General features: G+C 50.3%; 1 protein-coding gene across 4 annotated transcripts in view; it reads left to right on the top strand.

The window, feature by feature from the left end:
- Positions 1 to 12,251, top strand: part of INTS2 (integrator complex subunit 2) — a 306,784-nt gene that overhangs the window by 38,800 nt on the left and 255,733 nt on the right. The window lies entirely within an intron of this gene.

Genomic DNA, 12,251 nt, shown 5'->3' with positions numbered 1-12,251 from the left:
ATGATTTTCCTCTCACCTACATTTCTTAGGGGATGACCCTATGGGTCCCATAGGAGAACACAGGGGTAATATTTACGGGTAATAATTGCAAGGAGTTTCTCAGGATGTTCCTTTGTCCTATAAAAGATTATTGCTCACCCATGTTCCCCGATCATCCTTTGTCTTTTTTGGAATATTAGAACATAACAGCTAAAGAATTTACTGTTCCACTGCAACAGTGTATCTTTAAGACACCAGAACCCTAAGCTTCACTTAATGGGTTTATTGTACTTGGTTAGTAATGTATGTTTAGAACTAGTAGTCACTACGGTAGCATCTACTAAGATTGAAAGGAAAATACATGACCTCAAATGCACCTTCTTTCCTTAGTTGGTGTCCACTGGCTGGTGTAGCTGTGGTTGCAATGGTGGTGAAAACGTATATGCTTCATCAAGGCATTGCCACCCCTTAGGATGGAGAAATTGTTGTGTTGGATTCATGGGAAAAAAGATGTGCACTTCTGGTGCTGTGGTTTGGGGGCAGCATTGTTTTCATTCAGAATGGGAAATTATTACATTGGATGATTGGGTACAGGAAACCATTGCATGGGACGACTGTGTCAGTGTTACACAGATTCCACCAAACATGCCACCAAGTTTGGACTTTTTGTGATCAGCATCTTACTCTATTAAGGTAGGAATAGTTGGCCTTTCTGACAAAAGATATGATAGAAGAAGTTCTTATTAAAGATTGTGGGAAAGGCGAGTATTCAAGGAACTTCCTTGTAGATTAGAAGGAAATGGCCTAGAAACAACCCATTTTGGATCTCGGGATCATAATCCAGTACATTGTCAAAAAATGTAAAATGCTGATTGTACTGTGTACCACCTCTTTCATGGACACAAGTGATTTCATGTTTCCTTTGAACATTCAGAACATTAATTTGTTTGGCAAAATCAGGCCTTTTCTTTGATGGTCAGTGAAATCTGTAAACTATACGTTCAAACTCTTGCCCTTTCTCTTAAAGTCTGCACTAAGCTTGTTCAACAAATGCCTGGAACTTCTGGCAGTCCATCTGAGATGTCAGAACTCTCCCATCTAGCCTTATATGGAAATGTTGGTTATGGAAATCCCCCTCACATGATTACATAGTAATTGTAATTACACTTCCATAATGCTTACTACCCCTGACAAGGCATTAAAACGCTTTATTGCCTGGCAGTGCGCTGCTCAGGAAACCAAGGTTAGTGGTTAATTCAGTGATTATTGTTGGTTATTGGGATTAGTAATGTGCTGTCAAGGATACCATTCCATGAATTTACACCAATGTCTTTATGGCTGATTAAATTTGTAGGAGTTGGTGGCGTTGGGGGCACCTTGAATGATCTGTGGTGGTCATGATGTGCTTGGTCTCTGCTTTTGAACTGGTGTCCAAACTCTGGGTCAATGTCTATAAGTTGCTGTGGTTTCTGCTCGGGAGCTTGATCGGGATGCTTTCAGTCTGGCTGCTGGGTTGGGGACTCCAATGGGAGACTGAGGGGTTTCGGTACCTCTGTGTTACGATCGTTCACACTAAGGTTGCATTTAATCGCCTGAATGTAGACAATCTCCTGGAGATGCTGGAAGCCTCTATAGCTTTCTGGACTTGACTCCCTTAATCGGTGATGGGCAGGGCAGCAGTGGCAAAGATGGTCTGCCTTCTTTGGTGTCTTCATTTAGTCCAAAACTCGTTGTATCCACTTAGAGCGCAATTCTTTCGTAAATTGGATGGCCTGCTCATTAAGCTGGTGTGGGCAGGGAGGCGCAGCACAGTGCTGTTATCAGTTCTTAAACGCGACGTGGAAGATTGGGGACTTGCCCTTCCAGACTCACGTGTTTATTATAAGCAGTCACTCTGCAGCACGCAGCGAGGTGGTTGACTGACTCCGACAACTTGGAAAAGTCACTGCATGCGAGAATGCTGGGTGGGGATACCCTGGTGCGTTTATTGATGAGGGGGTTGCTCCAAACATCCAGTTCCCTACTTGGTACGACAAACCGTGGTGGTTTGGGAGACTGTGATCATGAGGGTGTTGCGTAGAGCTCCCTTTGACAGGGAGCTCAACCTGTGGAATTTGGCACCCTTCTGTGTGATTGACAAAAATATGTCTATGGAACAATGGATGCTGAGGATGCACAGTAGCTGGTGACTTCTACCCAGAAGAAGTTTTCTTCACCTTTCAGGAAGCACTGGAGCCGTGTGGGGTGGGACCAGGTCACTTTCTCTACCATACCAAATTGGAAAATCCTGCAAGAGATATGGGTTGGGTTCACAGCGGTGCCTCGGTCCTCCCAAGTGCTCAGTGGAATGCTCCAATAGGGAGACATGCAGCAACTAATTACCCTGTTTTATGGCGCGGGCAGATGCAGAGAGTGTTGCCTGTGCGGTGCATAGGTCCTGGCCTGGCGATTTGGGGGAGGACATAACGGATTACGGCTGGTCCTGCACTTGCCAGTTGGTGAGGCGCGTGCCTGTAACCACAGGTCCAAGTTGCTGCATTTTAATTTCCTGCACCGCACCTATGTGACCTCTAAACAGCTGAACAGAATTGACCCTATGAGATGAGCTAGTTGTGTGCGTTGTGGGGAGCTAGAAGCTTCTTTCTTACACATGGCCTCGTCCTAGGCTGGAATACAGGGTTTCTTGAGAACTGTGGTACCAACCATAGTAAGGGCAATATATATCAAAATCCCCCTCACCCCACTGGCTTGCCTCCTAGGAGTGATGGCTAGACGGAAGGCTCGCAAGATCCCCCCTACAAGCTTTCTCAGCTTTCATTACTATTAGCTAACAGGAGAATAACCGTTGGCTAGATGGGTAGCAGGCTGCAACAGACTGACTCTTGGCTCAGGGATGTCTAAATGGGGTGCAGCGGAGGAGCTTCATACGTGCCTCACCAGTACTGACGAGAGGGTTGAGGATGCAATCATGACTTGGGGGCTAGTCCTTAGTAAATTTAACGTAGAAGGCGATGCTTGCTCAGGCGATGACACGGAAAATGAGATGTGAGGATTTTGTTCCTGCTTTGCCATATATATCGACCAAGACTAATAGCATATGTCTCTGTACTTTTGAGTAAATGGTTTTATGACTTGGGCTCATCATTCTGCTAGTGCCAATGGATGTCTTTAGCCTCCTGTAACCTACATGACCTAGTAATGTTTTATTATTCGTGACCCTGCTTCGCTCTGCGTAAATGGTATTTCCATTGATTTGTATCCTGTCTTTTGCACTGTTTGTTTTTGTTTTTGTGAGAAACTCAATAAAACAAAGTTTAAAAAAAAAAAGAATTAGTAGGAGTTAGGTGTGATAAGTAGTGGTGGCGTGGGGTTGTGGGTTCATGCCGATGATAGGTGGGATTAGTAGACAAGGTAGAGGAGATGAGGTATTGCTTGGTTGCAGTGTATGACTGAGTTCCCCTAGTTTAGCATGGTTCTTTCGAGAGTTTCTCCACATCCGTAGAGAAGTCTTGTAAAGCTAGCATGCATGCTGTATTTCACTGGAATCATAGTAGTCTGCTTAAATGCAATTCAGATGAACTACAAATCTTTTTATTTGCCTGTCAGCTAGCCAACTGGTGGGAGGCCTGTTGGCCTTCATTCCTGCCAGCTCCCCCACCTCCATCCTTATTTGCGAAGAATTTGGGAGTCAAATTAGATATTCAACTCTCTTTTAAACCACAGGTCTCAGCAGTGGTTGGTGACTGTTTTAGGCTGCTTCGTACTATCAAGATATTAGTGTTTATACTACCTTGTCACTACAGGAAGACTGTGATCCATGCCTTTATTATGTCAAAGCTGGACTATGCCAATTCACTTAACCAAGGACTGTTTGTTTCTTTGCTTGGTTGATTCCAGGATTTTAAGAATGCTGAAGCTTGCCTTGCCTGAAGATCTCCTTTAAATATTGCTAACTTGCTGAAAGATTTTCCCCCTATTGTCCTGCTAGAACATTGTGCTCAGTCAAGGAGGCTTTGTTGGTAGTGCCGCAGATTAGGCACACGAGGAAGGGAGGGTGTTTCTTCTCCTTCCTGGCTGCAATGAAACCAGCTCCCCCATAAACAACAGACTTTGGCTTCGGAATCTGTTTCCTGGAGCAAACGGGAAGCCTGGCTTTTTTTCTTCTGATTAAGGTGGTCTTCTAGCGTTCCACTTTGGCTCTCTCTCTTTGGGCTATACATGCAGTTCATCGCACCAGGGCACTTTTTGAAGTAGTCGCATGCACTACAAAACCTGTTCATTCATTCATTGAGGATGGGGGTGAGGATTCCCTCGCAGACAGTAAAAGTGTATTGCCTGCCTTCCTGGAGAATAATATGCTGAAGAGGGAGAGACTGGCTACCTTTAGAAATTCCATTAGGTCTTTTGGCAGATTAGTTTTCCTGAGTACTACCATTTAATAGATGGCAGGGATGAGTTTCTGTTTTTCCAGATAAGGAAGTTTTTAGGTCAGGCTTGTCCTTGGTCTGTCCCTGAATGCTGTGTCACAGCCGGTGCTGAAGTGCTTCCGATTTAAATCATTTATTTACTTAACTGTGAGAGAACCTTGCCTTTTTATCAACATCAAGTGCAATTTGTGAGTGCATTCTTTAACTCTCAGCTTATGAAGATGTCTCCAAAGAGATCCCTGGTGTTTCAGAGGAAGATAGGGAATCAATTGTGCAAAAGATGCTATTAGTGAGACAGGTAGCCTTTCTTGTGGATCTCAAGTCACTTGGTGTCTTCGTTATTACTCCTGCTGACCACTGAATGAGACCGCTTCATGAAGGTTGTTTGCCACTCTATTGTGTGCCACTCCATTGCTTCCTCTACATCGTGGAGCATTACATCGTCTTGGGGGAGAAATAGCCACATTCCTCTAAAAAAAAAAAAAATAATAATAATATATATATATATATATATATATATATATATATATATATATATATATATATATATATATATATATATATATATATATATATATATATATATATATATATATAGCCATTATCCATTTTTAATTCACTAACCCTTAGCGTTAACTATTTTATTTGAAAACTTTATTGAATTTTAACTGAGCATTACCAATTCGTTCCATGTTGCAAACATTCAAAATATCACCACAGGCTTTAATTTACACATGCTATGACATGAACAATAGTGTAAACAACATGGCAAACTTACCAGTCTCCCAGGTCAGTCCCACCTGCCTGTGTTCAAAAATCAGAAGCAGTCCATGCAACCAGGCAGCTGCTGAGTCTATAAAATCAATCGCCCATGCCTCATTTGAGGTCAGGCTGCAGTGTGCATCCACCAGGTTATCGGTTCTCTAAGATGAGAGAAGATGCGCCTGAGTCGATTCTGGAAGTCTCGTGCCTGGCCACAGAGTGTAGTACCCCAGGCTATGAGTCTATCATCTAGCTGCAGAATACCGTGTCCTGATTCCACTCTTTCAGCATGGAGGCTGACCCTTTCAGCCATCATATGGCAAATTCACATTTCGCCAGCTGTAGACCCATTACCACAAGTCAAAAATATTTTTTTAAGAATATCTTTCACACAATCGAGCAGGGCAAGATCACGGACAACCGAACACCCACCATTCCACCTGCTTGTGAACTATTGTATTACTTGCCTTGGATGATGCAGTGTTGAATGTGTCTTGAAATAGATAACAGAATCTCAATCCTGTTCCACGCATCACTCTGTCATGGTGGAAAGATGGACAGATTAATACAAGTGCCTCATTGAAGCCTCCTGTTCAGCAAGAGGTACTGATGAAAGCTGTCTCCGTGTATGGTTTGCTCGAGGCCCAGCTGAATGATTTCTCCAGTCACGGCTGCTGGTCTCCCTCGTAGTAATTCTGCTACATCAATGTGCTGCAGAGAAGAGCAATCATGTTGGCACTCCTAGCTGTTTTCCATAATCTTGAGGGAAGTCTGTTTCGGATAGACCATAAAGTCGGGTTTAGAACAGTGCACTAAGGGGAATGAGATCAGCAGTGCTATCCAGGGAAGCTCAACAGCTTTGGCTTTGCACATGTTGGCACCAGAGGACTGTGGCAGCTCAGCATCTCCCATAAATTCACAACAAGCAGACAGATGGCATAAACAGGCTCTTTGCAAAAGAGCGTGCCTAAGAGATGCACTCCGAAGCAGCCCGGCATCTTTTTCATTATTCAAAACAAGCTTAAGAGGGCCTATCCACCACCGAAGAAAACTGAAAGTGCCAACTCTTCCAGGTATCACTGGAAATACACTATTAATAAGTTGGTGCTGGGCACTGCAGACAGCCCCTGATCCCTTTCACACTGAGAAAATCATAAAAGTTGGACAACAATAATTGTAACTGATCCCAACTGGATGAGGTAAGTATGATACTCATATCTATTATGTGTAGTAAAGAGTGTGCTAATAAATAGAACTCTCAGTGGGTACCTTGCAGCTTTTCTGTAAACTGTTTATCACTTTATTTTATTTTTATTTTTTATTTTTTTTTAAGACGTTTATTAATGTTCAAAGGTACAGTACATATAGCAAAGCCTACAACCCCGCGGGCCGGCTGCAAATGAACGGTGAATCGTGGGGGTGTGGGCCATCATAAAAGGGCATGTCATTGCGTCCCTTGTGTCCCCGGTGTGCTAGGACATGGAGAAGATAGTCACATTTTCTTAAGTCAAGAAAGGAAAAGTCCATAAATGACGTCTTATTTTTCATTTTTTTCTAGAACTGAGCCATGAAATCGGCAAACTAAACAAAACAGTTCGTATCGGTATGTCCCAATGTTCCTATCGCGACTTCCCCACTCGAAGTCCGTCCCACTTGCACGGTGTTGGGTAGGAGCCACCTCTGAACGGTGTGTTGTTTGCCGATGCTGTTACAGTGCAACTGGAGGTCAGAGGTGTGCGTGCGCAAGTGTGCCTGAACTTGGAGTGGGACAGCCCCTGTGGGCTATGGTGTGTCATCGGTCGCCGGCCTTGTTAGTGGAGCATGTGGCATTCAGGTGGAGGAGCCTCGCTGTCGGTGTGGCTATCGGCGTCTACGCCTGCAGTCGCCATCTGTAGTGCCGTCAGCGGTTTCTGCCCACTTCAACACGAGGGGTCAGAGAGGCCACCGTCCGTGAGCAGGGGTCCGATACTGCAAACATGTAAACATATACGTGATAGTGGGTGGGGGGGGGGGTGGAGTGTGCTTGCGGGGGCGATGTCAGCAACTTTGTGCTTGGGGCGCGCTGCTGGACAATGGCCGCTGATGGGCGCCCGTGTGGGCGTTGGGTCGTATCCGAGGTCTACGCGCTGGCTGTTTCTTGTCTGTGTCAGGGGGGTGGGTGGGGGGGGGGGCGCCGCTTGCGGTGATTCCTGCGATACAGCATTAGCCTCTGTGACCCACCTCCGGTTTCACCCAGTCTACGTGAGCCCTCTGACAGTGCCCTCTCCCTTCAGGGACCCCAGGATGCCATCCCAGAGCTGTGCTATCGGGAACTGCCGCAGGCCCGCTATTTCTTCCCGGTGGAGCGCCGTGCCTTCCGCCCCGGCCCAGTTTGTAAAGGATGCGAACCAGTGTTTTGGGGTAGGCGGTTCCCGCCGTTTCCAGTGTCGCGTAATCAGCCGTTTGGCCGTGACGAGGCCCAGATCCCAGAATCGTGCCTGTATTTTGTTCAGCTTGGTTCTTTTATAGAGTCCGAGAATGCACGCCTCCCACGTGTCCGGCAGGCCCGGGCCCGTGCTGTGATTCAGGAGTGAGGTCACCTCCCCCCAGTACGTGGTCAGGGTTGGGCAGTGCCAAAGCATGTGCAGGATATCTGCGCCTAACAGGTCACATCTGGGACAAACGGCAGTGTCGATCGCGAAGTATCTGTTTATTCTATCTGGCGTTAGGTATGCCTGGTGCAATATGTACAGTTGGATGATACGGAAGCGGGAATTGCGGGGGATGTTCACGGGGCTAGCTAGTACTAGGTTCCACTCCTTATCCGTCCAATCCCTCCCACGGTGCGCCGCCCACTTAGCCCTAATCTGCTGTGTGGGTTTTTGCGTGTGGATGAGAAGCGCCTGCGCTAACCAATGCGTGATGTGCGAGCCTCTGCCCATTACATGTAGATATTGGACCAGGTGGTGCATCGGCGGCTCATCCTGGATGTCACCCCAGGAGTCAGTGTATGCCCGCAGTACCGACGCATGGAGTAGGAACTGCCCGGCCGGGAGTCCCGTGGTGTCAGATAACTCCGCAAATGAGAGCAGGGCCCCGTCAACATACAGGTCACCCATGGTCTCTACTCCAGCTGTGACCCAGTGGTCCAGATGGCGCGGCGTAACCATCCCGCTCCTCCTGGGGGTGCCCAGCAGGGGGAGGGCAGGAGCATATGGCCTGGTATTGTGCGTCAGCTTCAGGCTGCGGAGAAAACATTTGCGGGCCACGGCCACATGCATGGGCAGGGGGCGGGGTCCCTTGGTCAATGGGTGAAACAGGGTGCAGGTCTGGGGATGCGTCCACTGGTAGTCCGCAGTGGCCGTATCGTCCAGATGTGCATCGCTGAGCCAGTACGTCACCCATTGGAGCTGTGCGGCCAGGTAATACAGCTCCATGTTGGGGACAGCCAATCCTCCCTCCGCGGTCGGGGAGTACAGTTTAGCCAGCGCCACTCGAGGTCGCCCGTGTTCCAGATCAAGCCACGAAGCATTGATTCCAGATCGCGGAATATCCGCGTGGGGATATTCGCGAAGTGATATAGCAGCCTAGGGAGCGCTATCATTTTAGTAAGAGCTATGCGGCTGGGCACGTTCAGCGGAAGGGTTTTCCAGAAGGACATCTGAGCTCGCAGAGAAGAAATGGCGCGCACCAGGTTGCCCTCCAGTAAGTCCTGTGGGTCTCTATAGATGTGTAGTCCTAGGTATTTAAACGTGGTCGGGTACCAAGCGAGCCTGGCCCCTCCAAGATGCACATCGCATTCCTCCTGATCACGGCTAAACGAGTATGCCCCGGACTTGGCCCAGTTGACCCTGAGGCCCGAGACCTCTGCGAAGGTCTGGAAGACGTCCGATAGCTCGGCTGGCACCGCGGTGAGGTCCCGCACATAAAGCAGCAGGTCGTCTGCGTAGAGTGAGACTATGTGCGTTCCGTCAGCCAATGGGATCCCCCATTCCGCTCCTCTGTCCCGTAGCAGAGCCGCTAGTGGTTCAATGGCTAAGGAGAAGAGGAGGGGCGACAGGGGGCAGCCTTGCCTGGTGCCTCTACGCACCCCGATCTTCTCCGACAGCAGCCCTCCCGTCCTCACTCGGACACTGGGTCTCTGGTAGAGCAGACCGACCATGTCAGCAAATGCATCTCCCACCTCGAATCTGTCCAGCACGGCTCCCAGGTATGGCCATTCTACCGAATCGAAGGCCTTCTCCAGGTCCAGGACCAGGCACCCCGATCTAGGCCAATGCGTCAGAGCCGCTTCCTGAATCCGGAAGAGGCGGCGTAGATTACGAGACGTGCTCCGCGCCGGCATGAAGCCATTTTGATCGGCGTGTACCAGAGTTGGTGCCTCCAGGGCCAGGCGGCGGGCCAGGAGGGAGGTGAAAATTTTATAATCAGTATTTAGCATGGCCAACGGCCTATAGGACCCCATGAGTGCGCCATCTCTGCCCGGCTTCAGCAGCGAGACCAAGTTTGCCTCGTTAAGCGAGTCTGGGAGTGCTGATTCTTCCATTGCAGTATTGTAGAACTTGAGCAACTCCGGAACCAGCGTGTCTGAACACGCCTTAAAAAATTCGGCGGGCAGTCCATCCGGGCCAGGTGATTTGCCGTTGGACAGTGCGAAGATGGCCTCGCGTATTTCTTCCGCGGAGAATGGCGCCCCCAGGGCGTCTTGCTGTGAGCCTGTCAGGGAGGGCAGCGGGATGTCCGCCAGGTATTCTGCTATGTAGGCCGCAGTTACTCTCAGTTGCGACTTGTATAGAGCCCGGTAGTGTCCCACAAACGCTTGGTGTATCCTGTTTTGGGTGTACACTAGTTCTCCCTCAGTCGTGCGGATGACGGAGACCGGCTCCGTGCGTTCCTCCTGCCTGACTAACCAGGCCAATAGCCTACCGGGCTTGTCACCGTGCTGGTGCACTCGCGCCGAATGGGCCGCAAAGTTGACGTGCCGCAGCCGTTCCAGTAGCGTTTCGTGCTCCGCCCGGGCCGCCTGCAGCCGGTCACCTGCACCCCCCCACCGCCTCCTGCTCCCCGCCGAGTAGATCCGCCTCCACCCTGCGCAAGTCCTCCTCCAGCTTCCACCGTATGCTCCCCTGAGTGCTCAAGCAATGTCCCCGTACCACCACCTTGAATGCGTCCCACTCTACTCTCGGGGAGGATGCTGTATCTGAATTGTCTTCGAAGTATTGCGCTACGCTGGCCTGCAGGGAATCTCTAAAGGGGGCATCTAGCAGTAATGCAGGTTGCAATCGCCACGCGGGGATTGGCGGACGCGGGCGTTCCCAGGCCATGTGCAGTGTATGGGGATTGTGGTCGGAGTGTGTCCTACCCAGGTATTGTGAGTCAGTGATATGGGGCAACATGTCCGCTGACACCATGTATCTGTCGAGGCGAACATGTAATGCATGTGCTCCCGAGAAGTACGAGTAAACCCTAGTGTTCGGATTGTGCGCACGCCATGCATCTTTCAGACCCCACTGCGTCGCCCACTGTGTGAGTGTCCTCGTGGCCCCCTGGGATGTCGCCTCTGGCCTCGGCGGGACCGAACGGTCCAGCACTGGGTCTAGTACCGCGTTATAGTCGCCTCCCAGGATCCATGGGACGCCGTGCCAGGGCGCTAATTTCCCTGAGATACGCGCCAGGAAGGCGCCCTGATCCGTGTTTGGAGCGTAAATGGACGCCAGGACCACTGGTTGCCCGTCTATGCGACCCTTCACCAGGACATACCTCCCCTCCGCATCTATGTGAACTTCCGACATCACGAAGGGGGTTCCCGGCTTTACCCACAGCAGTGCCCCGCGGGCGTACGAGGAGTATTCAGTGGCATACAGTTGTCCCCTCCATCTCCTTCTCAGCGCTGTCACCTCCGCCCCACTCAGGTGTGTTTCCTGCAATAGCGCGACCTGCACGCTCTGCCTCTTCAAGTAGGAGTAGATTTGGTACCTGCGCGCGGGTGTGTGCATACCTCTAATGTTCCACGTGCATATTTTTATGGCAGACATTTCAGCAATACACATTCCCCCCTGACCCTCCCAATAGTAGCGGCACCACCAAAGGCCCCAGCAGTGGCTCTCCCAGCTCTTCCGTTCCCACCCCCCACATTACACTCAGCAAAGTTTGGGAAAACATAAGGACAGGGAAAAAAAACAGTAAAGAACAACAACCAACAGCGGGCTAACCCCACTAAAATACCAAAAGGGCAGTGGCGGAACGGGCCACCGTCCATACTCTCAAGAGAGAGGAACATTCTTACTTTGTTTAAGGGGCAGTGTGTGCTAAGCACAAGTTCGGCAGGATGGATATATAGTCAGTTTAGGGGAAGCAGGCCGCTTCCCTGAGCCATACATTACAGGACGTTAGTGGCCGCCCACTGTGGTCCAATGCTCCAAGTTGCCCATCCTGTGTGCGACCAGGCGCAGATGCGTGCTAAAAGACCACCCCTTCAGCGCCCTCCCAGCTTACCACTAGTGCCATAAGGGCATTACTCACTGTTCCAGGTGTCCATAGTTCGATGCGCTGGCAGGGGGGGGGGGGGGGGTGGGTGGTGGCCCCGGCAGTGGCGGGCGCCAATTGCGCATCATCGTCCAGGCGACCACTGCCAGCCCTTTCCTCGTCGTGGCAAGGCCAGTGCAGACATCCCCCGTAGGATCAGTGGATCAGGTCTGAGGTTTGCGGCGTGACGATGGGCAGTTCCATCGAGATCTGTGAGTTCGGGATCCCGTATATGGCCTCGTCGTCGTCGCTAGGTACCGGCTGTTGGCCGTCCTCCTGTGCCGTCTCATGGGAGGATGAGTTGCTTATTTGGGAGACCTTCTGCAATGCATCGCGTTGTTCTCGGAGCATCTGGTCCAGTGTGGGGGAGAGTCCCGCCCCCTCCTCCGCGTGCTGGGACTGTTGGGTCCTGTGCCTGCGTCGTCGTCGCGGTCCTCGCGGCCTGGTCCTCGCCTCGCCTCCCCGAGAGTGTTTCGGTGCCGTGTCCGTGCCCCCGTCCAGCCACTCGTCGGCCTCCTCGGGTGTGCTGAAGAAGTAAGTGCTGTCTCCCGCCACCACTCTCAGCTTGGCAGGGAATAG

This window comes from Lissotriton vulgaris, chromosome 2_1 (assembly GCF_964263255.1).
Source record: "Lissotriton vulgaris chromosome 2_1, aLisVul1.2, whole genome shotgun sequence".
Lineage (NCBI taxonomy): Eukaryota > Metazoa > Chordata > Amphibia > Caudata > Salamandridae > Lissotriton > Lissotriton vulgaris.
The sequence above is the reverse complement of the archived record's forward strand: the minus strand, read 5'-3'. Positions and strand labels throughout refer to the sequence as shown.